The sequence below is a fragment of the Balaenoptera physalus genome (assembly GCF_965194825.1).
Source record: "Balaenoptera physalus genome assembly, chromosome: 18".
Lineage (NCBI taxonomy): Eukaryota > Metazoa > Chordata > Mammalia > Artiodactyla > Balaenopteridae > Balaenoptera > Balaenoptera physalus.
Genome location: NC_138899.1, coordinates 14,781,506 through 14,807,210, shown reverse-complemented (window position 1 = coordinate 14,807,210; position 25,705 = coordinate 14,781,506). Strand labels below are relative to the sequence as shown.

The window sequence follows — 25,705 nt, the reverse complement described above, 5'->3', positions numbered from 1 at the left end:
CCTCCATCTCAAACAGGGCTTTAAAATGACAATAAAATATGTGTAGTGTTTTCTACTTATCCTATATATAACGTATGTATTATATTATTACACTCATCAGTCATAAAAGAGATTTTCAGATTGGACAAGAAACACCATCTATGGGGAAATACCCTGGCGGTCCAGTGGTTAGGACTCTGAGCTCTCACTGCCAAGGGCCTGGGTTCGATCCCTGGTCTGGGAACTAAGATCCCGCAAGCCACATGGCGTGGCAAAAAAAAGAAAGAAGAGAAAAAGAAATACCATCTATGCCATTTATAAGAAATCCACCTAAAACATAATGAAATCAGAGATTTAAAGTGAAGGAAAATGATATACAAAGAAAACATTTCCCCCAACAAAGTTGGTATAACAATATTAAATGTTACGGACTGAATGTGTGTGTCCCTCCAACCCCAATTCATATGTTGAAGCCCTAAACCCCTGTGTGACTGTGTTTAGAGGTAGGGCCTTTAGGGAGGTAATCAAGGTTAGATGAGGTCATAAGGGTAGGGCCTTGATCCAGTAGGACTAGTGTCCTTGTAAGAAGAGAGAGAGAGTCCAGAGTTCTCTTGCCCTCTTGCTCTCTCTCTCTCTCTCTCTCTCTCTCTCTCTATCTCTCTCTCTCTCTCTCTCTCTCTCTCTCTCTCTGCAAGCACACACTAAGGAAATAACCATGTGTGTACACAGCAAGAAGGCAGCCCTCTGAAAGCCAGAAAGAATATTCACTAGAAACCAACCATGCTGGGACCCTGATTTAGAACTTCCAGCCTCCAGGACCATGAGAAAATAAATTTCTTATTTTTTAGCCACCCAATTTGTGTTTTGTTATGGCAGCCTGACCTGAGTAATACATTAATAGTAGATAAAATACATCCTGTGGCAAACAAACAAACAAACAAAAAACAAAAGAAAGAAAAGAAAAAAAGACAAAGTATTATTATGGATAAAGAGGATCAATATTATAGGATTTTAAAAAAATCACAGAAAGGAGGGGGAAATTGGATGAAGGCAGTCAAAAGGTACAAACTTTCAGTTATAAGATACATAGGTACTAAGGATGTGATGTACGACATGATAAATATAATGAACACTGCTGTATGTTACATATGAAAGTTGTTAAGAGAGTAGATCCTAAGAGTCTCATCACAAGGAAAAGATATCTTTTTCTTTTTCTTTAATTTTGTATTTATATGAGATGATGGCTATTCACTAAACTTATTGTGACAATCATTTCATGTAAATCAAATCATTATGCTGTACACCTTAAACTTATACAGTACTATATGTCAATTATATCTCAATAAAACTGAAAGAAAAATGAAACAAAATTACAGAAAGTTAAAACAATCCTGAGTTTGTACACTGATGATTTAGCATCAATATATAAATCAAAAGTACATAGAATCAAAAGATCATTTGATAGGGACTTCCTTGGTGGTCCAGTGGTAAAGAATCCGCCTTACAGTACAGGGGACATGGGTTCAATCCCAGATCGGGTAACCAAGATCCCACATGCCGCGGGGCAACTAATCCCGCGTGTCACAACTACTGAGGTCGCGTGCCTCAACGTGAGAGCCCGCGTGCCGCAAACGATAGAGCCCACGCACCCTGGAGCCTGCACACCACAACTAGAGAGAGAAAACCCGGACGCCACAACTAGAGAGAAGCCTGCGCGCCGCAACAAAGAGCCCACATGCCTCAACGAAGATCCCACGCGCCACAACTAAGACCCGATGCAGCCAAAATAAATAAAATAAATAAATAAATAAATAAATAAAATTTTAAAAAAGGATCATTTGATAAATACACACATATAGAGATTTTCATACATACTGCTTAGAAACTCCAGATCAAATACAAAATTAATATAAATGTAAAATTAGTAAGCTTGATCTCAAAGATGTATAGAACTCTGTCTAACAAATAGAGAATTATTAAGTACATATGAAACATTTTTATAAATGTATTAGGCCACAAAAGAATTAAAAGAATTGATATCATAGAGAAAACACTTGTTGACCGTGATGCAGTAAAATTAAAAATAAATTGGAAAAAATTAACCCCAAAGAATATATATTTTATATATTGGGAAACCAAAGCCAGTTGTTTGAAAAGGATAATAGCATAGGTAAAGGTCTGGCAAGGTTAGTCAACAGAAAAAAAAAGAAAGAGAAGGAAAAGAAATTTTAATTTAAGATTGAAAAAGGGTGTGTAAAAAAGTCAGAATACTATAAAGCAATTTAATGCAAATGAAAACCCATAATATATTTTAATAATACTTAATAAGTTCACTTCAACAATCCAAAGATAGTGTAATACCAGAAAATAATGTAATTTATCATATAACAGATATAGGTAGAAAACCTACATGATATCAGTAGATTATAAAATCATTTTATAACATTCAATATCAATGCACAATTAAGTCTCCCCACTCCGCCCAGAAATGTAAACTACAATTAGAAGGGAAATCCCTTAGCCTGAAGGGAACCTAGAAGAAATCTATATCAAATACCATATTTTAGTGGTTAGAAATTAGAAAATGTCTCTTCAAAATCAGGAACCAGATAAGGATGCTCATTATCACAGCCTATTGAGTATCTCTATCTTTCTCCTGAATAGCACAAATTCTTTAAAATTCTTTCATTCAGAGAGGGCATACCATTCCCTGAATACACTTATAAATATACTTTGAAAAGAAAAAAATGGATCCACAAGGAAAGTGTGGGATCCAAGAAGCAACAAAGATCCATCAAATTATCCAACACTTTAGAAATGTCAGTGGGGACACAATTATATTGCGATTTTAAAGGTTAGGGAATTTATTCCACTCGTTCTTTTTTATTCAGCAAGCATTTGTTCATATCCTATCGTGGGAAGTAGGTGTTTAAACATTTCAGTATGGAAATTTTCAAACATATCCAAAAGCAGAATAGTACAATGAACTTCAACAATTATTAACAATGAAACAAGCTTCAACAATTATTAACATGTTGTCCGTCTTTTCTCATTAAACTCTCCACTTTTGCTGCTTGCCTCCAGTATTTATCCCAACTCCCAGATACATATAATTTCACCGATAGGTACTCCCATACACATCTCTAAGAGATAAAGACTTGAGAAAGATAAACACAATACCCTTATCCCATTTAATAATCACCTTAACATCATGTAATATGTATATGCTCAGTACTATGTGTCAAGAACATGTTGAGAGGACTTCCCTGGTGGCGCAGTGGTTAAGAATCCGCCTACCAACGCAGGGGACCTGGGTGCGAGCCCTGGTCTGGGAAGATCCCACATGCCGTGGAGCAACTAAGCCCGCGTGCCACAACTACTGAGCCCGCGTGCCACAACTACTGAAGCCCGCGCACCTACAGCCCATGCTCTGCGACAAGAGAAGCCACGGCAATGAGAAGCCCGTGCACAGCAATGAAGAGTAGCCCCCCCTCGCTGCAACTAGAGGAAGCCCGCGAGCAACAACGAAGACCCAACGCAGCCATAAATAAATAAATAAATAAATTTATAAAAATAAAAAAAAAACATGTTGAGAAACGTAGATGCCTGCTGAAATCTTTACACAGGATCTCGCTAGTTTTCTGTGGATCTGTCAGTCTTTATAAGCATATTCATTTAGTTTGGCATTACATTCCTATATTTATTGAACCCAAGAGGTCATTCCAGTGATCACTGCTTCCTTTTCTAAATCGCCACAAGCCATCGGTTTAATTATTCATTTTGGAATTTTACTTGACAGCAGTTTCTGGAATGATTCATTTCTTCCCTTTGAAATGCTGGATAAATAGCTTCAGTCTTTTTTTTTTTGGAATAAAAATTTTTATTAGTATAGTTGCTGTGCAGTATTATAAGTTACAGGTATGCAATATAGTGATGCACAATTTTTAAAGGTTATACTCCATTTATAGTTTTTATAAAATATTGGCTATATTCTGTTGTACAGTATATCCTTATAGCTTTTTTTTTGAATTTTATTTTATTTATTTTTTTATACAGCACGTTCTTGTTAGTCATCCATTTTATACACATCAGTGTATACATGTCAATCCCAGTCTCCCAATTCATCCCACCACCACCCTGCCACTTCCCCCCCATGGTGTCCACACGTTCGTTCTCTACATCTATGTCTCTAATTAGCTCCAGTCTTATCTTGCTACCAGTCCTTTTCTTTTGTCGTTATTATGCAATAACCTAATCAGATAGCCTGCCACCCAACACCTGAGTCAGAAATTTAAAATGCTCTTGAGGAGAGGTCGGAACATACATGGAGAGGTGGGAGGGGCTGCAGCATGGAGGTCAGGGGCCCGCAAAGGTAACTTTTCCCCCCCTCACAGTGATGGGGGACCTGGGTCTGGCGAAAATGCTATGGTGTTTGCCTTTGCTGCATGTTACGTGCCCCACACCCTGGTTTAAAAGATGAGAGAAGCCAATCAATACCTCAGACCCTCATGCCTTTTCCAGCCTCACCCCTCCCCTCCTTGTCCTTGTGTGTAAAGCCACTCAAATATCAAGGGCTAAGCTTTTAAACAACAGAGAAGTTAGCTTAAGAAAGATTTCAGCTCTGAGAGAGAACTCTGGGGAGACCCGGATGGATGCGAGGGCAAGTCCAAGGGCAGATACAAGGGCAGAGGGGAATAGAAGGGCGGAGATGGCGGGGGCAGGGCAGGGGGCGGAGCGGCCGAGGGGTCGGAGGACACTCATTCGTCTCATCCTCTTCCCCACCTCTCAGTCACGGGCTCACTCAGCAGTCGGGGCCGGTTACGGAGACACGACAAGCCTTCTCTCGGCCTCAGCCCTGCTCTTCTGGGGAAGGTGAGTGAAGTATGCGCTACATCTCTGTTTAAAAAGCATGGCCATAAATGCATGCACAGCGGTGCACCCCCTGAGGTTAGACACAGACCCTGGCGAGGTCTGTAGGGAGACTCTCTTCTCTGCACTCTAGGTCTGGGAGGCATCTGCTGGCGATGTCCTGACAGGTTCCCCTGTGAACTCTAGGCCAAGTTCTTAATTCATTTGATCCACTTCCCCAGGGAGCGCCCCTGTGTGGCTTTTTGTCTAATCTGAGTTTTCCAAGTGATGTCCCTATACCTTGCCAAACTTCCCAGAGCCAACTTGGACAAAGGCCAAAGAGGACTTCAATTAATCCCATCCTTTTCATGTCTGGGTTTATCGCTGAGATCAAGGCCTCTTTTCCATAGGGAAATTGGAAGCTCTCTTACTATGAATGAAAACAGAAGCGGCTGGTTAACAGCACCAGTTCTTAATTACCTGTTTGTCTTGTCTTGGCAAGCTTTCCTGACCTGAAAGAGGAAAAAAAAAAAAAAAAAGCTAGTGCTCTTAATAGCTTCTTTGAAATACATTTGTTGTTCTGTGCTGGTCTTCCTGGGCTTAGAGTCTGGCTTTGTGGGTCTCCTAGCCTCGAACTGGATAAACTCAGGACCAGGAGCTACCAGGACACAGAGGTGATTTGAGTGGACCGTCTGTAACTTGTTTTCTTCCTGCTATTTGGTATTTTCTCTGTCATGTATAAATCATCTGATCCAGGCTTTCTGGAGTGCCTCCACAGATTTCTTTTCTTTTTAGTTATGGTAAAATATACATAAGATTTACCATTGAAACCATTTCTAAGTGTACAGTTCAGTTGTGTCAAGTACATTCACGTTGTTGTACGATCAGTCTCCAGAATGCTTTTCATTTTGCAAAACTGAAACTCTGTACCCGTTAAACAACAGCTTCTCATCCCTCTCCCCTCAGCCCCTGGCGACCACCGTTCTCTCTGTCTCAATGAATTTGACTGCTCTGCGTGCCTTGTGGAAGTGGAGTCACACACTAGTTGTCCTTTTGTGTCTGGCTTATTTCACTGAACATAATGTCCTCAAGGTTCACCCATGTCGTAGCATGAGCTCCACAGATTTTCACATCATCCATCTGACTTTTTTTTTTTTTAACATCTTTATTGGAGTATAATTGCTTTACAATGGTGTGTTAGTTTCTGCTTTATAACAAAGTGAATCAGTTATACATATACATATGTTCCCATATCTCTTCCCTCTTGCGTCTCCCTCCCTCGCACCCTCCCTATCCCACCCCTCTAGGTGGTCACAAAGCACCGAGCTGATCTCCCTGTGCTATGCGGCTGCTTCCCACTAGCTATCTATTTTACGTTTGGTAGTGTATATATGTCCATGCCACTCTCTCACTTTGTCCCAGTTTACCCTTCCCCCTCCCCATATCCTCAAGTCCATTCTCTAGTAGGTCTGTGTCTTTATTCCCATCTTACCCCTAGGTTCTAAATGACCTTTTTTTTTTTTTTTCTTAGATTCCATATGTATGTGTTAGCATACGGTATTTGTTTTTCTCTTTCTGACTTACTTCCCTCTGTATGACAGACTCTAACTCCATCCACCTCACTACAAATAACTCCATTTCGTTTCTTTTTATGGCAGAGTAATATTCCATTGTATATATGTGCCACATCTTCTTTATCCATTCATCCGATGATGGACATTTAGGTTGCTTCCATGTCCTGGCTATTGTAAATAGAGCTGCAATGAACATTTTGGTACATGACTCTTTTTGAATTATGGTTTTCTGCGGGTATATGCCCAGTAGTGGGATTGCTGGGTCGTATGGTAGTTCTAATTTTAGTTTTTTAAGGAACCTCCATACTGTTCTCCATAGTGGCTGCATCAATTTACATTCCCACCAACAGTGCAAGAGTGTTCCCTTTTCTCCACACCCTCTCCAGCATTTATTGTTTGTAGATTTTTTGATGATGGCCATTCTGACCGGTGTGAGATGATATCTCATTGTAGTTTTGATTTGTATTTCTCTAACGATTAATGATGTTGAGCATTCTTTCATGTGTTTGTTGGCAATCTGTATATCTTCTTTGGAGAAATGTGTATTTAGGTCTTCTGCCCATTTTTGGATTGGGTTGTTTGTTTTTTTGTTATTGAGCTGCATGAGCTGCTTGTAAATCCATCCATCTGACTTTTTCTGAGCTTTTTCCTTTCCTCCACTTTCATACGACTGAGCTAACAATAGATAAATCTGTTCATTAAAAATATTATTCTTTCAGGACTTCCCTGGTGGTCCAGTGGTTAAGACTCTGCGCTTCCACTGCAGAGGACACAGGTTTGATCCCTGGTCAGGGAACTAAGAATCTGCCTGCCGCATGGTGCAGCCAAAAAAAAAAAAAAATTATTCTTTTCAAGGAGGGAAGCAAGAGAATTGAAGATAAAAAGGTGTATTTGAAAGAGGAGAAAAAGAAGGCAGGTAGAGATGCTTTGAAAGCACTGCTGCAACAGCAGCATGGGAAGGAGTAGAAGCAGCAAAGCAGTAGAATTGGGGATGACAGGAGGGGACACTGGCCATCATGTCCCCAAGAAAACTCTGATGGGGAGTCTTCCTCATCACCTGCCCTGCCTCCAAGCAGCTTGAAGAGTGGAATCCCTACCCCTTGATGCCACCGTGCCTCTAGGAAAATCTTTTGAACAACTGGATGAGAAATCAGTCAGGACTCAAATCCTGCAGTCACTCAGGCACAGCAGGACATGCCAGTGTCATCTCCAAACTGCCCAGTACGTCCTCTGATGTGATCCAGTTCCTCATGCTCATTGCTCCAAATGTCCATTGAGTTCCCCGGGAACACCTGCTCTGTATCAGAGCAGGAACGCCCTGCAATCCCACCTCATCTCCCACCGAGCTCCCGCCTCCTGTCACTAACAGGCGCTTCCTCCGTAATCTTTTGCAGATTCCCTTTATTTTCACACACACCACTCATCTCAGATCCCAAGGTGGGTCCTGTGCCCATATTCCCCAGCCTTCCAGACCTTTCTCCTTTTCCTTCTTGCCAAATGATACCAGCTCCCCTGATGCCCAGACCATGAGATCACCCCACCCTCTCCCCACCCGCCTTCTGCTTTCAAGCAACTTCCTACTAACTGCCCCCCAGTCACTTAAGGGGAACTCTTTCCACTCCACCTTCGACCAGCATTTACACTCTGGCCTCTTCTTTCCTGAACCGTCTCATCCGCAGGAACCTCTCCTCCACTCCATCCATCTCAGCCACCTGATCCCAATACCAAACCCTGCATCTTGTCATCACCAGAAAGTGCGCCGCCCCTGAAATCTCAGATGTAGACACCCGCTTCTCCAAATCCATCCCCTACCCTTCCCGCATATTAGCTGCAGGATGCCCATGGGAACAACTCTTCAGCCTCAGGGAGACCCCTCCCCATGGATGCCATCCCCTCAGGTCCCAGCGTCCAGCCAGGATTCCACCGCCCAGAATTAAAATCACTCCCTGGGAAACACCTGCAACTTCCTCTCCTTTCCTCAGCTGTATCATCTGGAAACACTCAGTCCTAGAGAGTGGGAGCCCCACCTGCTGCAAGCCTGCCGCTGGGCATTCCCAAGGAATCACCCACCTGGGCAGATTGAACTCATTAGAGATGTAATCGCAAACTCTAAATGGACTTTAAGGAGCAAGAATTTGTACTAATGGGGTCACTTTCCCACTCCCTAAAATAGCTACCTCAGGCCTTTTCTTCTCCCTTCAAGCCCTCAAACACACACACAAACACACACACACACACACACACACACACACACACACGCCTCCCCAGTCACGGTGTCTGCAATTCATTTTTTTTAAAAATAAATTTATTTATTTTATTTATTTTTGGCTGCGTTGGGTCTTCGTTGCTGTGTGCGGGCTTTCTCTAGTTGCGGCAGGCGGGGGCTGCTCTTCGTTGAGGTGCGTGGGCTTCTCATTGCGGTGGCTTCTCTTGTTGCGGAGCACGGGCTCTAGGCGAGTGGGCTTCAGTAGTTGTGTCACGCGGGCTCAGTAGTTGTGGCTCACGGGCTCTAGAGCGCAGGCTCAGTAGTTGTGGCACACGGGCTTAGTTGCTCCACGGCATGTGGGATCTTCCTGGACCAGGGCTCGAACCCATGTTCCCCTGCATTGGCAGGCGATTCTTAACCACTGCGCCACCAGGGAAGCCCTGTAATTCATTTTTTAAAACTTCAGTGTAATTAGTGTGCTCTTAGTTGTGTGCCTGTCAGTTTCAGCTTTCGTTCTAAGTATGGTTAGTAACATGTCATCTCGCCAGGTGGGCATGGGGAGCCCTGTGGGGTGAGGCGGACAGAGGGACGCATGCAGATACACAAGCATGTGGTCCGCTGGGAGGGGGCACAGCCTCAGGACCTCAAAGCCCCGCCAGAGCCATCACACCTGCCTTGCCCTGCTGATGTTTATGGTAGATCCACCCATCACCTGGGGGATTTTCACCCTTGGGCCTCCCCATCCTCTCTCTCTTCTCTCTCCTCTCTCCATGCATCCCTCTGTGTGGTCTTCCTACTGATCAAAAGGTTTAGGAGAACCACAGAGGGCAGAGACTAAAGACTTCACAGATAAATGACAGTGGCATCAGTTTCCTAGGCCTGCTTGACAATGTACGGAAAACTTGGATGGCTAGAGACAACAGAGATTTAGTTCCTCACAGTTGTGGAGGCTGCAAGTCTACAATCAAGGTGGCAGCAGGGCCCTGCTCCCCCTGAAGCCTCGTGGGGAGACTCTCCCATTGCCTTGTCTAGTCTCTGGCAGCTCCGCCTTCCGTGGCTTGTAGACGCATCACTCCGGTCCCTGCCTCCACTTCTTCCTGTGTGTCTTTTTTTTTTCAATGACAAATCATAAAAAGCATCTGTCTTTAATTTTTGTTGGTTTTAGGAAATAAATGGGAAAATATATACACTGTGGAGTCTTAATACGCCCATCATAGAGTGTGAATGATGGTCTGGTTGCGAAGCTTCTGGATATACTCTTTGGTGTGGGCAGCTGCTGTCTTCGGTGCCTCATCTGGAGGTAGAGGGCCTTCCACCAACGTCACAAAATAATGGCAAAAAACCTTTTCCATAATCCCAAAGCACCCTCTGTCGGGGTATCAGATGCGTTTCAGGTACTGGCCTCGCCCTGAGGTGGGCTCAGCTATATATAAATTGGATCTGAATTCCACATTGTGGTTTCTCACTGCCATATCTTGTGCTTCTAAGAGAACCTCTTTAATTATCTGGGCCCCTTTTTTGTCACTGAATTCCAACTGAGCCAGAGCCTGGTCAATGGACATTCCTCGTATCAATTTTGCCAAATACCACATCTTGTCTTTGCTGTACATTATTTGTCTTCGACAATGGTAGATTTCCCCAAAGCCAGCTTCCCCCTCAGATTCTGCATCCATAAGGCACCCAAATGATCCAGTATTGCCGCCGCCATCTTTCTCACTCCCTCTCCTTCCTGTGTGTCTTTACGTCACCTTCCCTCTGTGCTTCTATGTGTCCAAATTTCTCTTATAAGGACACCAGTCATTTTGGATGAGGCCCTCCACTCCAATTCCAATATGACCTCATCTTACCTTAACTAATTACATCTGCAACTACCTTGTTTCCCAACACCCGTCTCAGGTCACATTCTGAGGGTGTTTGGACTTGAACAATCTTTTTAGGAAACAAATTCAATCCATTACAAAGGTTGACATGCATTGCTCAGTGCCAGTGCTGTGTATTTGCTTATTCAGCTAAAGCCATGGAAAGCTACCAGAATGAATCTGACATTATCTTGAATGGGGTGGAGCTCAGTGTGAATCAAAAGAGCAGGATTTGGCAAAAGTTCCCAGTAACTCTCTAGAGATCTGGACAATCTCTGTGGGGTTTCTTCTCATATCTACCACTTGGCTCAAACGTTCCTCACAGTTATGAGTGTGAAACCCAGGGGGAGAGTTACAGATCCATTGATCATCCAGATAAAGTAGGTAACAACATTATGGAACAATTAGACTCTGTGTCTTTTAGCAATTACTTGAGGACACCTCATAACATAATTTGTGGAAGACATTCCATTGGGGTGTTATTATATGTTATCACGGAACTCCAGAAGAGTGGGATGAAAATGAGCTACTCTTTCTTGAATCATGCCAGGCAAATCCACATAGGAACTAGTCCTGTGAGCTGTACAGCTGGAGCAGGGTCCGTGGAGGCTCTGACTCCCCCAGGATGCCACCTGCACGTCCTCCCGCTAAGACTAGGGTCCCAGCCCAGCCCGTACAAAGGCATCCACCCTGCTCATAGAGGATGCCACCTGCATGTCCTCCCGCTAAGACTAGGGTCCCAGCCCGTAGAGGATGCCAAAACCTCCAACTAATGGACATGGGCTTCTTTTCAAGGCATAATCCTTCTCTAATGTCAACTCATTAGAAAATGCTACCTTGTTTAGGGCAGTGGAAAGAAGACTGACATCGAAATATTTTGATTTTAAAAATGATGGATGTAAAGCCTCAGCTGTGACAGGCCGTCCTCTGAATGAAACTGATAAAGAGCTTAGCACATCCTAGATTTGTACTTTTTGGACACTTGTGAATACATATTTTTTAAGAAAGAAATTATCTTTTAAAAATAGTCTGTATCAACCTATACTAATCTGCAGTATTGTCAATTACTACCTGTGTTATACAACAGAAACCTTCTGTTTTTGTGTTTGGATAAAGAGTTACAGAACTCAAAACAAAAAGGCCCAGTCCAGGGGGTCCAGCATTCTATTAGATAGGGCCATACTCCTAGGGTGGCCACTACAAGTCTTTTTTTTTTTTTTTTTTTAATTAATTAATTTATTTTTTGGCTGCGTTGGGTCTTTGTTGCTGTGCGCAGCCTTTCCCTGGTTGCCGTGAGCGGGGACCACTCTGTTGCGGTGCGTGGGCTTCTCACTGCGGTGGCCTCTCCCGTTGCGGGGCACGGGCTCTAGGCATGCGGGCTTCAGTAGCTGTGGCATGGGGGCTCAGTAGTTGTGGCTCATGGGCTCTAGAGCGCAGGCTCAGTAGTTGTGGCGCACGGGCTTAGTTGCTCCGCGGCATGTGGGATCTTCCCAGGCCAGGGCTCGAACCCGTGTCCCCTACATTGGCAGGCGGATTCTTAACCACTGCGCCACCAGGGAAGCCCCACTACAAGTCTTGATATTGTCTCTTAGTCCAGAATTGACCATTTATTAATGTATCAGATGCCACAAATGGGTTTGTTTTTTTTTTAATTTACTTTTGGCTTTGTTGGGTCTTCGTTGCTGCGTGTGGGCTTTCTCTAGTTGCGGCAAGCAGGGGCCAGTCTTCGTTGCGGTGCACAGGCGTCCCACCGCAGTGGCCTCTCCCACTGCAGAGCATGGGCTCCAGGCACGTGGGCCTCAACAGTTGTAGCACGTGGGCTCAGTAGTTGTGCCTTGCGGGCTCCAGAGCGCAGGCTCAGCAGCCGTGGCACACAGGCCCAGCTGCTCCGCGGCATGTGGGATCCTCCGGGACCAGGGCTCGAACCCGCATCCCCTGCGTTGGCAGGTGGACTCCCAACCACTGCGCCACCAGGGAAGCCCCACAAATGGGTTTTTATTTGCAAAACTATTGGCCTGTTAGTTTGAGTGATGGATGTTAGAAAGGGCCATTTCTCAGGGACATTAAAAGTATTTGCTATGTGTGGACAAGGTAAAATAGCTTGAAAATACCACCCTCTCCACCACCTCAGACACCTGTCTGCCTTACCTGAACATGGAAAAGTATCCACTGAAGCCTCCAGCTTGCACCTCTTACAGATGGGGCTCGTGGCTTCCTGGGTCCAGGAAATTGGTTTAGGGAAATTTCTGACCACACGATATCAGAAAGAGGGCTCAGAATGTTGCTTTGGGAAAGTTGTCCAAGTGAATCCTTTATAGAGTGGGAAAAGTAGGTTGGAATTCCTGTGTATCAGTCAGCCTTAGCTGGCTTGTGTTTTGGTAACAAACAGTGCCCCGATTCTCAGGGGCTTCCAGCAACCAAAGCTGTTGGCATGTTGGCTGCGGGTCAGCTGAGGTCCTGCTCTGCATCTCCTTCATCCCACGAGCCTGAGGGAGGAGCCCCTCTGTAGGATATACTGGTCTCAAGGCACAGGGCAGGGAACGATGGTGAGACCAAATAAAGGATCTTAAAACCTCTACTTGGAAGTGACACACATCACTTCCACTCACCTTTCATTGGCCAAAGCAAACCACATGGCCAAGCCCGAGGTTGCTGGGTCGGTGGCAGGGAACATGGACACAAGCACAACCTACTAACCCACCAAGGCTGGAGAGCTGGGAATGGGTCGGGCTTGCAGAACTGGTTGCATGAATGGTATTGTGCCTTCTGTGCTGATGACTGTTGGCCTAATAAATATCTCTGGCTGAAGCTAGTTTTACTCTAACTTTGTAGTGAGGCTGTGGGGGGGAGTGGATTCTTTGACAGCTCCCCTTATCTAGCAAAAGAGCCCAAGTTGTGCACACCCCTCCCCCGACTCCCTGACAAAGGCAGATGGCTCTCATTCCCTGGAGCCTTTTCAAAGCTTGGCTTCTGCAGTTTTCCCCAGTCTCTCTGATGCATCATCAAATTCTTCCTTTTTACTGAATCATTCCCATCAGCACATAAACATGCAGACGTTTTTCTCATCTTCAAAACAAAAACATGGACCTTGAGGGCATTATGCTAAGTGAAAGAAGTCAGACAGAGAAAGACAAATATCATATGATTTCACTTATATGTGAATCTAGAAAACAAACAAACAGAAAAAACAAGCTCATAGATGCTGAGAACAGGTTGGTGGTGCCTGAGGCGGGGATGGGGAGTGGGACTTGGGGGAAAGGAGTGAAGGTGGTCAAAAGGCACAGAGTTCCAGTTACAAGATAAGTAAGTCCTGGATGTAATGTACAGCATGTGACTATAGTTAACAGTAGTCTACTGTATACTTGAAAGTTGTTAAGAGATTTGGTCTTGAAAGTTCTCATTATAAGAAAAAATTTGAAACAGTGTAGTGATGGATGTTATTTAACTAGGCTTACTGTGGTGATCATTTTGCAATATATACATATAGCAAATCATTATGTTGTATACCTTAAACTAATACAATGTTATATGTCAACTGTATTTCAACAAAAAGCAAAACAAACAAAAAAAAAACCCAAATTCTTTTAAACCCTCAGCCCCCTTCGGTTACTGCCTTTTGCCTGTTTCTTTTCCAAGAAAAACATCTTTAAAAAATTGTCTCCACTACTCTTTCTACTCCTTCAGTATTGAATCATTCACTAGCCCGCCTCGGTCCGCCTGCACCTCCAGGATGCCACAAAACCCTTTGCAGAGATCACCAGGAACCTCCCTGTTCTGTGTCCAGTAGACATTTCCAGTTTGCATGCGTTGGCCTCTCCATGGCATCCGATGCCGCTGCCTGCAGGGTCCACTGAAACACTCTCTTCTCCTCACTTCCTCAACAGGACCCTCTCCCGGTTTTCCTTGTGTCTCTGCTCAGTCTCTCCTGAAGGGAGCCCTGATGTCTTTTCTGAGCTCCACACACTGATGCCCAGCTGATCAGCTGACTGAGACGTGGCGCAGGCATTTTAGGCTTCTCAGGTCCACACCTGAGCTCTTGATCTCCCCTCCAAAACTCGCGCTCTGCCTTTTTCCTCATATCAGTAAGGGCGCCGCCACACGGCCAGACGTGCGTTCCCAAACACTCTAATTGTTATGACCTGCCTTCTCTCTCTCCCATCTCCTCCAGCCCGTTTCCAAGTCCAAACGTTTCTACCTACAATTTCTCGACTGTCTCTCTGCTGCCGCCGTGCAGCCTAGGCTGCCACCACCTTCTGCTTACGGAGTGACAGAAGCTTCTCAAAACAGGCTTGCTTCACTACCAGTGAGAGAGGATTTTGAAAACCCCAAGAGATTTGTTTTGGCCAGAATTTAAAGAGCTTACAGTAATATCATTATTTGGAATTTGTGATTTGAAGGAAGGAAGGATTAAATACAGTTGTGCTTTATTCAAGGATTCCCAGTTAAGCGCCTTTAAAAACGTATTTTGAGCACGTACACACACAGAGACACAGAGACACAGCTGGCTGTTACAGGTGTGGTTTTCATTGAACCAGCTCTGTAAGAGGGAGAATTCTGGGTGTGCTGGATTGGAAGGAGAGGAAGTAGTTCTGGGCTTTCCCAGGTGATCTGGGGGGGCCCACACCTCCTCCAGCAGGGACCTTGGGGTTCTGGCTCCAGGTGGCCCTCAGGCCGCAGGGCAGACTCGAGAATGGGGGGCTTGTCATGCACCTGTGCCCTGACCTCCAGATGATTCTTGGACAAAACCCAGAGCACCCTCGGAGATGATAGCAAAGTGTGGGAGGAGAAGATTTATTTTTCTTCCCATATAAATTAGCGTAATTTGATACCACTTTTCTACTGCCGCCACCAGACGGACTAGAAAGTGTCTGGCACCCTAGTTGGCACTGTGGTATTTCTAATTGAATAAATAAGCATCTTTTTTTTTTTTTTTACAGAATTTAATTTTTTAATTTTGTTATTTTTTTTATTTTATTTTTTTTTTATACAGCAGGTTCTTATTAGTTACCTATTTTATACATATTAAGTGTATACATGTCAATCCCAACCTCCCAATTCATCCCACCACTACCCACCTCCCGACCGCTTTCCCCCCTTGGTGTCCATACTTTTGTTCTCTACATCTGTGTCTCTATTTCTGCCCTGCAAACCGGTTCCTCTGTACCATTTTTTCTAGGTTCCACATATATGCGTTAATATACGATATTTGTTTTCTCTTTCTGACTTACTTCACTCTGTATGACAGTGTCTGGAGCCATCCACGGCTCTACAAATAACCCAATTTTGTTCCTTTTTATGGCTGAGTAATATTCCATTGTATATATGTACCACATCGTCTTTATCCATTCGTCTGTTGATGGGCATTTAGGTTGCTTCCATGACCTGGCTATTGTAAACAGTGCTGCAATGAACATTGGGGTGCATGTGTCTTTTTGAATTATGGTTTTCTCTGGGTATATGCCCAGTAGTGGGATTGCTGGATCATATGGTAATTCTATTTTTAGTTTTTTAAGGAACCTCCATACTTGTCCTCCATAGTGGCTGTATCAGTTTACATTCCCACCAACAGTGCAAGAGGGTTCCCTTTTCTCCACACCCTCTCCAGCATTTGTTGTCTGTAGATTTTCTGATGATGCCCATTCTAACTGGTGTGAGGTGATACCTCCTTGTAGTTTTGATTTGCATTTCTCTAATAATTAGGGATGTTGAGCATAAATAAGCATCTTGAAATATAAACTTTGTTACCTTTTTATTTTTGAAGGAACCAAAAGTCTTTCCTAAACCACAGCTTTCATTCAAAATGAGTAACATAGCAGAATGTCAACCATTAGTTTTTCTTAGAAATCTCTATTTCTGCTCAATTATTCAATTGTTAATGGTGCGCTAAAGTATTTAAAAATGAATTTTAAGGTGGGAAAGGGATCTATTAATGACCCATGCTATGAAAGCAGTTGCGTCTTTGCTTTTATACATACATAGAAAGAAAAGGAAAAAAATCATTGTCATGCCAGGTATGACTCATGAACTTTCTTTTCATAGTTCCTTTCCTTCCTCTTCTTCAAAACAAATAAATCACTAAACCGATAACCCAAAACAACCCCCCTCGACAACTTATTCCTTTTAATAAAAGATTAATCAGTGGCATGTCGTTTGGGAAGAGGGGAGCAAACCCCGGTCTTCAGCAACTGTGGGCTGTTCCTGGGGAATAAGCACCTCACCCTGGCGAGACTTTCCCAGCTGTGTTGCTGACAGATGGAACGAGAGAGAGAGGAGGGAGGCGAGGGGATACATTTCAGGGGCTTTATGAACGAGCTGAGCATAAATCTGTTCAATAGCTTAGGCTTTCGTTTCCCCTTGCTGCAACATGAGAAATATTAGAGGTAACTGAGATAGAAGTCCTTTGTGTGTGCAAAGTCTCATTGACGGTGTCCCCTCAACAAACATGATACAGTCTTGAATTTACACATGTTCCAGCCCCAGATGAGTGCTGTGTGCTTAGTGAGTTCCGGGTGCTGTGCTTGGTGGTCCACAGCATCATTCCATTTTTTTCCACCGAATGACCTCCCCTGAGCAGGGCCTCTCCCTTTCCCAATGAGAATCTAAAGCGAAGGTGCCACGGGGGAGCTGGGACTGGGAAGCAAGCTATTTGATCCTAAAGTCTACATTCCCCGCCTCTGCTCTGCACCGCCTCCACGTCAGCCTTCACTCGCTTCCTCGGGTTCAGGCCCCCTCCGTGGGCCCCAACCCTGCAGAGCTGCGGGCACAGCGCCAACCATAGTGTCCTAATGGTGCATGGCGCCATCTGGTGGCCAAACTAGGCAACTGCAGGGATCCACCCTCCATCCACTGTATTTGGGACGCATGACTGCTTTATTTGGGGTGACAGCAGAGCTCTCTAGCTGTTCTTTTCTTTTCTCTTTTTTTTTCTTTTCTAACAGAATAACATTAACTCATATGCTCAAAGAAATTCATGTTCCCATTTTAACTGACTCATGGCACGAACAGGAAGTGTTTACATGGACAGAAATGGAAAAGGGGAGGATCGCAGGAGCAAAAATGGGTTACAAGGAGCATTTTATTTTATTTTTATTTTTAAATTTAATTTAATTAATTTATTTATTTTTGGCTGCATTGGGTCCTCGTTGCTGCACGTGGGCTTTCTCTATTTGCGGCGAGCGGGGGCTACTCTTCGTTGCTGTGCGCGGGCTTCTCATTGCGGTGGATTCTCTTGTGGACCACGGGCTCTAGGCGCGTGGGCGTCAGTAGTTGTAGCACGCAGGCTCAGTAGTTGTGGCTCGTGGGCTCTAGAGCGCAAGCTCAGTAGTTGTGGTGCACGGGCTTAGTTGCTCCGCGTCCTGTGGGATCTTCCCGGACCAGGGATCAAACGTGTGTCCCCTGCATTGGCAGGTGAATTCTTAACCACTGCGCCACCAGGGAAGTCCCGGAGCATTTTATTATTAATGTAGTACTGACGCCTCTTTTTCTGGCATGATTCAAAGACAGAAGTACAAATGTGCAGAGGTATTGTGGTAGTAGCACTTTCAGAAGTATGTACCATACATCTACATATACAGACTTCTCTTTTACATTATACAATATATATATTCTCTCTTATGTATATACAATATATATATTCCCCACTTCCATAAATGTGAAATGTAAGCAGGACTAACAAAGCCCGTTACATGTTTACTCATCCTTACTTGTACATCTGCTAGTGTTCCCTGACTCCTCTGGGGAAGTTATGACCGATTTCCCTGCCTGGGTTCATTTTAGGACAATAAGAAGGTGATTTGTTTTGTCCAAACCTGTGCTACGTGACTGTGAATGTTGGGAATTTCTTTGACAGAGACCAAAGCCTGTCTCTCAAGTACTATACTATGCCTTTTCTATATTCTTTGGCAGTAGTCAGTTCTGCCTAGGAGACAAGAAATACAGGCAGAATGGATGAAACTCCTAAGTGTTACGTATAGATAGTAGGTAAGCAAGTAGCTTATGAAACATAAGCAAACCTAATAGGATATATTAGATATAGCTAATAAGTAAGTTGATCATCTGAAAGCCATGCTAAAAATAAACAGAATAAAAGGAATATACAATGGGACAAGCATTACTCTTCATAGATAGAAAGATGGAGAGACCAAGTCACCGTGCTTGCCCTAAGCTGGCAGCTGGGTCATGCCCACGTCAACCACACATTGGCAATGCCCAGTATATGCCATCTGGTTCTGTATGTGCTCTGCCCAAGAAAAGTGAATTAAAGCGCCAAGAGCTAGGCAGGCTAACTGGCAAGCTCCAGCTGTGGCCAGGTGTGCACACCTGAGTCTCTCTGATAGAGCAGGTGGTGTGTTGGCCCCCATGCCTGCTGTCTTTTGGGTCTGCTTGCTCAACACGCAATACTGGGCCTCACATGCGTGCTGCCAGGAGGCGATGCAGCAGAAAAAGGGAGAGGGAGAGGGAGAGAAAGAGAGAGACACAGGACATATGACATTTGTATGATCTGGGATTCAGGCAGTGCGGTCCTTGTGTCCCCACTTACACCCCATCCTAAACCTGTGCACCTTTTGGACCGTGAGTCTTTCTGATCCATGACCCCTGGGGTAGCCTCAGCAGTGCTCCTGGAGGCTAACATCGCATCCAGGTAATTCCTACATAACAAGTACAGGTAAGGGCTAAGCTGTTGAGAACCCAGAATTTCTATGTAGGAGGGGCTAAGGGACAACAATTTGTTGGAACAGAGGCCGGGGACTGTCTTAAAGTTGTATTTACATAGCAAACACTGTTTAGAGTGATGGAGGTAAGTGGGAGTGCTTTAAACCATCAGTCACTGAGTTTAAAAACGTTTATCCTTGGGAGGCACACACAGACTGAAATCCACACTGACCTCAAATGACAGCAGGTCCCCTGCCAAGAGCAGCTTGGGGTTGGGGGGAAGGAGAGAAGGGAGGGGGTGCTGATGATGGGGAAGCCACCAAAGAGGAAGGGATGGGTAAGGAAAAGGTGGCCGCAGCTGGGTCAGAAGCCCTGGCAAAGGCACCCAGCTGCCTACGTCACAACCCGGACTCCTAGGTGTGGGTCATGATACACATCTGGCAAGTTTTATAAAAGAAAGATGTTCTGAGCTTCCCAATTAGCCGTTAAAAATCTACATCTTCTTGGGGGGTGGGGTGGGATGAATTGGGAGACAGGGATTGACATATATACACTGTTGATACTATGTATAAAATACATAACTAATGAGAACCTACTGTATGGCACAGGGAACTCTACTCAGTGCTCTGTGGTGACCTAAATGGGAAGGAAATCCAAAAAAGGGGATATATGTATAGGTATAGCTGATTCACTTTGCTGTACAGCAGAAACTAACACAATATTGTAAAGCAACTATACGCCAATAAAAATTTTTTAGAAATCTACATCTTCTCCCAGGTTAGTAAAAAATATGTTTCTCATCCCAAGGAGACATAGACGTCACTTGTGACACCCCCGCTACATAGCACATTCCCCACGTTCCTGGGGGGCGTCTGCAGCGCTCACCCCGGACTCCACCGAGAGCCAGGTGCCCAGCATACCATGAGCCCCCCACAGGCACCTCCTGCCGTGCTCCTCTGGTTTCTACTGGAGAGGCCAAACATATTTTCCTGCAAGTGAGAGTTGATACACACCGGTTAAAAATCCAGCCCTCCTGGCTCAGTCGTCAGTTGTGAAAAGTCCAGGGCACCAGAAAGCTGTTAGGCATTGTTTGCAGGAGAGAGGAACGTGCCAGGGAGCACCAGGAAGCCCTTTCAGGCCTTGGGGAAGGTGGCCTCACAGACCAGGCATCTGTTCTTGCCTGCCCGCACAGGTGCAGCTGGTCTGCAGCTCAGACGTTTATCAGAGGAGAGGTTGCCTGGATTGCTCTGTGCTCGTCGGACCCTGGTGGCATCTCTGATCTACCAGCCAGATAGGGTCCCATTTGAAGAAGGTAGACATGAGGCTGCTTATACGATAGGACTGATTGGGGGTAGGTTGGGGAGGGGAGACTGCAAACAGTGAGCAGTTATTGGGTATCAATTATGTGCCAAGCACCATGCTTGCTTTTCACGTGCATTGATTAATGACACTCTAGGAGGGATCTTATCTGTCTTGTTCATAGCACACTGCACAAAGTAAGTACTCCATAAATATCTGCGGAATGAATAAATGAATCATCTCGACAACGGTGGAAAGTTTGTATTTTAATCCCCATTTTACAGAGTATTAATAGATTTGAAAACAAAACTAATCTGTGTTGTTGAAAGTTGGGAGACTGGTGATTAATGATGTCGAAACCAGGGGAACGTGGTAGGAGTGCTCCTGTGTCCTGGTCACGTCGTGCGCAGTTTGTGAAAACTCAAACAGTACACTTAGGTTCACTTTCTAATAGTATATTATACTTTAATAAAAAGCTAAAAATTTCCTCCAAAAATTAAACAGGCATGGAATTACCATATGATCCAGCAATTCCACTTCTAGGAATATGCACCAAAGAACTGAAAGCAGGGACTCCAGCGGATATTTGTACACCCATGTTTATAGCAGCATTATTCACAGTGGCCAAAACATGAAAGCAACCCAAGTGTCCATCGACAGATGGGTGGATAAACAAAATGTGGTATATACATACAACACAATAGTTATTCAGCCTTAAAAAGGAAGGAAACTCGGACACAGGCTGCAACATGGATGAACCTTGAGGACATTATGTTGAGTGAAATAAGCCAGTCACAAAAGAACAGCTATTGTATATTTCACTTAAATGAGGTCCTAGAGTAGTCTGATTTGAGGCAGAAAGTAGAAGGGTGGTGGCCAGGGGCTGAGGATGCGGGAGTTCTTGTTTAATGGGTGCAGAGTATCAGTTTGGGGAAGATGAAGAAAATTCTGGAGATGGATGGTGGTGATGATCGCACCACAATGTGGAAGTACTCAATGACACAGATGGTGCGTTTAAAAATGTTCAAACGGGAAATTTTATGTTACCTATATTTTACCACGATTTTCTTCGAAAGCTAAAAATAAATAAACTTGCCTCAGATCACATCTGCTAGTAAGTGGGAGGCCAACCCAGCTTCACCTGGTTCCAAAGCCCTGCCCGTTCCTCGCCACCACCAAGACCCTGCACCTTAAAGTTAATGTCTGTCTCAGGCACCATTAATAGGAACAGAGGTTGACAAGGTCTAATCTGTCATTTTCCTCCTCTTCACCCCAGCATCCCTGAGCCTCTTGCTCAGAGTCTGTTGCTGGACTTGGTTTGACAATGGGACCAGCCTCAAATGCCAACCCATCTCCAAATAAAATGGAATTATGTTTTTAAACTCCAGGTTGGGGACTTCTCTGGTGGCACAGTGGTTAAGAATCCACCTGCCAATGCAGGGGACACGGGTTCGAGCCCTGGTCCGGGAAGATTCCACATGCCGCGGAGCAACTAAGCCCGTGCGCCACAGCTACTGAGCCTGCACTCTGGAGCCCGCGAGCCACAACTACTGAGCCCGTGCTCCACAACAAAGAGAAGCCACCGCACTGAGAGGCCTGTGCACCGCGACGAAGAGTAGCCCCCGCTCGCCGCAACTAGAGAAAAGCCTGCGCACAGCAACGAAGACCCAACGCAGCCATAAATAACAAAAACAAAAACAAAAACCCTACGTTGAGTTTGAATCACTACAAAATAATCAAGAAAAGGCAGTTCCAGCACCAAATGATGGTATGGTTATGAAATTATCATCAGAAATCCTGTCCAGAATTTACCGAAATCCAATTAATTCAGAAGGATTTGTGGAGAGAGGATGAGGTTTGACAAGTAATTTGGAGATGAGGGTTCATCTTGGAAGGAGCTGTCCAGCGGTACAAAATATTGAACTAGCGTAAACATTTGCCTTTAAGGATCTTTATCTTCCCAAAGAACTCAGAAAGTTTCTCAAGGGCAGTTAGGAAGGTTTTCTGTGAGGTAGCAAGCCGGCACCAGTGCAGGCCATAACTCACATTGTTTCTCCATCTGTCCCAGGAGGTGTAGACACGACAGAGGTTCTGGAGTAATCTCTCTAGGCTTCCATCCTATTGGGGTGAGTTGGGGAGTCTGCCTGAAGTTAGTAAGGCCCAGTGGCCATAAAGGAGGAAAGAGGTGTGGCCTATGCTTAAAAAACATAGAAAAAGTTACTCACAGGCCCATGTAAAGAAACAAAGAATCAGACTGGGCCAGATAACTGACATCCATGAAGAAGAAGAGTTTGGAAACAGATTTGGAGTTAGAAAGCAAATGCTCAGTACAAATGGGCAGGCCATTGATGGGATTAGAGCGAAGTTAGTCCCTGATGGGGGCGCTTGGGATTCTCCCAGTGAGCACGTTATCCGTTCACAATAGCACGGTATGTTGTGTTTTAGACACTCTCCTGAATATGTGTTGTATTTCATAATAAAGAAACAGTGCAGGGGCTTCCCTGGTGGCGCAGTGGTTAAGAATCTGCCTGCCAATGCAGGGGACACGGTTCGAGCCCTGGTCTGGGAAGATCCCACATGCCGCGGAGCAACTAAGCCCGTGAGCCACAACTACTGAGCCTGCGTGTCTGGAGCCTGTGCTCTGCAACGGGAGAGGCCGCGACAGTGAGAGGCCCACGCACCGCGATGAAGAGTGGTCCCCACTTGCCGCAACTGGAGAAAGCCCTCGCACAGAAACGAAGACCCAACACAGCCAAAAATAAATATAAATAAATAAATAAATTTATTAAAAAAAAAAAAAAGAAACAGTGCATTGTATGAGCATAAGGATGGGGGTTGGGAGTGTTTAGGATTGTTTTGTGTAATCCTCCCTGCTGTGTTTGATCTTCTGCCGTTCAGTTAGGGGCTGAAGATGAGGCTGGCTACTGGTGTAATGTTCTGCCTCCTCTTAAGTTGCAGGGTGATTATGTTAATGATGTGGTTTGGGGATGGAAGATTGAGTGTCAGCTCAGCTCCGGGCACCCACCCACCCTCCCAGGATTCACAGGAGGAATGTACATAAAGGGTCTCCATCCTTTGCCTCCAGGGCAGGTTTGAGCAACATCAAACATCAAGAGAACCAGTGCAACTCACACTTGTCTGGACCTAGTAAAGGTACTTCCCTGACTTTATGGCAAACAAGAGTGCTGGGAACACGTGCTCCTATCTGTTTATTCGTCTTTTAGTAGAGAGTCATGAGTCTTTCCATCCTGGTAAAAGCCAAATCAAGCAATTTGATTTGCTGCTTGTGGTGGCAACTGACCAACTTCAAAGTAGGAAGAGCTGGGTGAAGACAATGTCTTTCTAGAAAATTCAGTTGAAATCTATAAATCTGAACTTTCTGGTTCTTCCTATGTGTGTAGTACCCTGCATCAGGTTATTTGTTGAATGAAATTGATGAATCATTCAACAGCACTTTTTTTTTTGACCACCACAATCCTGGGTTGGGTTGCTGTGTTAATTTATCCCAGCAGTGATTGCTTTAGCAGACCTCTATTCAATTTACCACCTGTAATGAGTCCATTGTATTTGCTTTGAAAGCCACTGAAAAATGAGTGCGCTAAAGTGAAAACACATTTGGCAAGGGGATACATTTTATAATTTCCTGCAGTAAAACTATAATCTTGTTTTGGGATTATATTAGTATAGCATCAGAAAAATAGAAAAATAGATGTGGGACAGCAATACCTCCTGATTTACATGATTTTCAGTGACAAGTGTGCTTCTACTCCAGGGACCACGGGTTCGATCCCTGGTTGGGGAACTAAGATCCCGCATGCCGTGAGGAATGGCCAAAAAAATAGAAAAAACAAATAGAGTTATTGTTAATGACGAGTTTCTCTAAGGGAGACGTAGGAACATGGAAAACACCTCTTTACCTCCCCTTATCTGCCCTGTGTCAACATCTCACTATTTCTCACTCAGACTCCCTCACTCAAGATAGCTGATGGCTGTGAAATCCTGTGTAAAGGGTATAAGAGATCAATTTTTTCCTAAGTCCAAGCATAATCAAGAGAGTAACTTTTTTCTGGTAATTCAAGACCTAAAAATGAAAGCTTATGTCTAGAGGTTTACTTTCTTTCCTTGTGCCTGGTCCCCTTTATCTTACTGATGCCTAAAAACACTAAAATTTTATTACACTGTGATGTTGTGAAGAATTGATAAACTTACCCTAAAATGTATGTAGGAAGATAAAGTTCCACTCAGAGAGGACTCAAGGTTTATGTAGTTTTGAGGGCTCTCTTGAAGAAATTCAAAATTAGGTGTGAAAGTGAATAGTTATTTAGAATGAGAAAAGAAAGCACAGCAAAATACTGGAGTCATGGATATCTGGGTCCCTTTCTTGTAAGATCTTTTACCAGATGTGCTTACTTAGAAATGCTGGCTGATTGCAATCTGCCTTTCTTTCCCCACCTAGAACATTCTTTTTTTTTTTTTTTAATAAATTTATTTATTTTATTTTATTTTTGGCTGTGTTGTGTCTTCGTTGCTGCACGCAGGCTTTTCTCTGGATGCGGCGAGCAGGGGCTACTTTTCATTGTGGTGTACAGGCTTCTCATTGCGGTGGCTTCTCTTGTTGCAGAGCACGGGCTCTAGCCGCGCGGGCTTCAGTAGTTGTGGCACACAGGCTCAGTAGTTGTGGCTCGCGGGCTCTAGAGCGCAGGCTCAGTAGTTGTGGCGCACGGGCTTAGTTGCTCCGCGGCATGTGGGATCTTCCCAGACCAGGGCTCAAACCTGTGTCTCCTGCATTGGCGGGTGGATTTTTATCAGCAGGGAAGCCCTCTCCACCTAGAACATTCTGCAACCCCCAGCTACTCTCAGGAACCCCAGGGTGTGGGCAGATGAGGGGCTTTGATGCTTAAGCTTCCTTCTCTTCATGCCACATCCACCTCTGATCCATGAGTAGCAACATCAGCCTTTCAGAAGGAGGACAGGGACGTCTGGGCCACCAAGCGGCCCTGTGGGGTGCAGAACTTGAGTTTCTTCACGGTGAAGACCTGGGAGCTGCACACCTGGGGAGAGTCCTGGTCCACACAGCCCTGGTTCTGCCCAGGTCCCGGAGAGCAACCCTGAGCTGGGGGGAGACAGACCCAGAAACACTGGAGAAGGAGCCCAGGACTTCAGCCTTTGAGGAAACAAATCTGCACAGGACTATGCTCACCTCAGGAAAGCAGGGGGCTGCCCCACGTGGTCGCGAAATGCAGTCGCCACTCCTGCCCTGGGAGACTGACTGATGCTTCTGAGGACGT

The 25,705-nt window shown here is 44.7% G+C and overlaps 1 pseudogene across 1 annotated transcript; it reads right to left on the bottom strand.

Moving 5' to 3' along the window:
* Positions 1–9,017: 9,017 nt before the first annotated feature.
* On the bottom strand, positions 9,018–11,494 carry LOC309647390 (large ribosomal subunit protein uL22m pseudogene; annotated as a pseudogene). Its single transcript has one exon. The product of its transcript is annotated as a large ribosomal subunit protein uL22m pseudogene (transcript).
* Between the last annotated feature and the right edge of the window lie 14,211 nt (positions 11,495–25,705).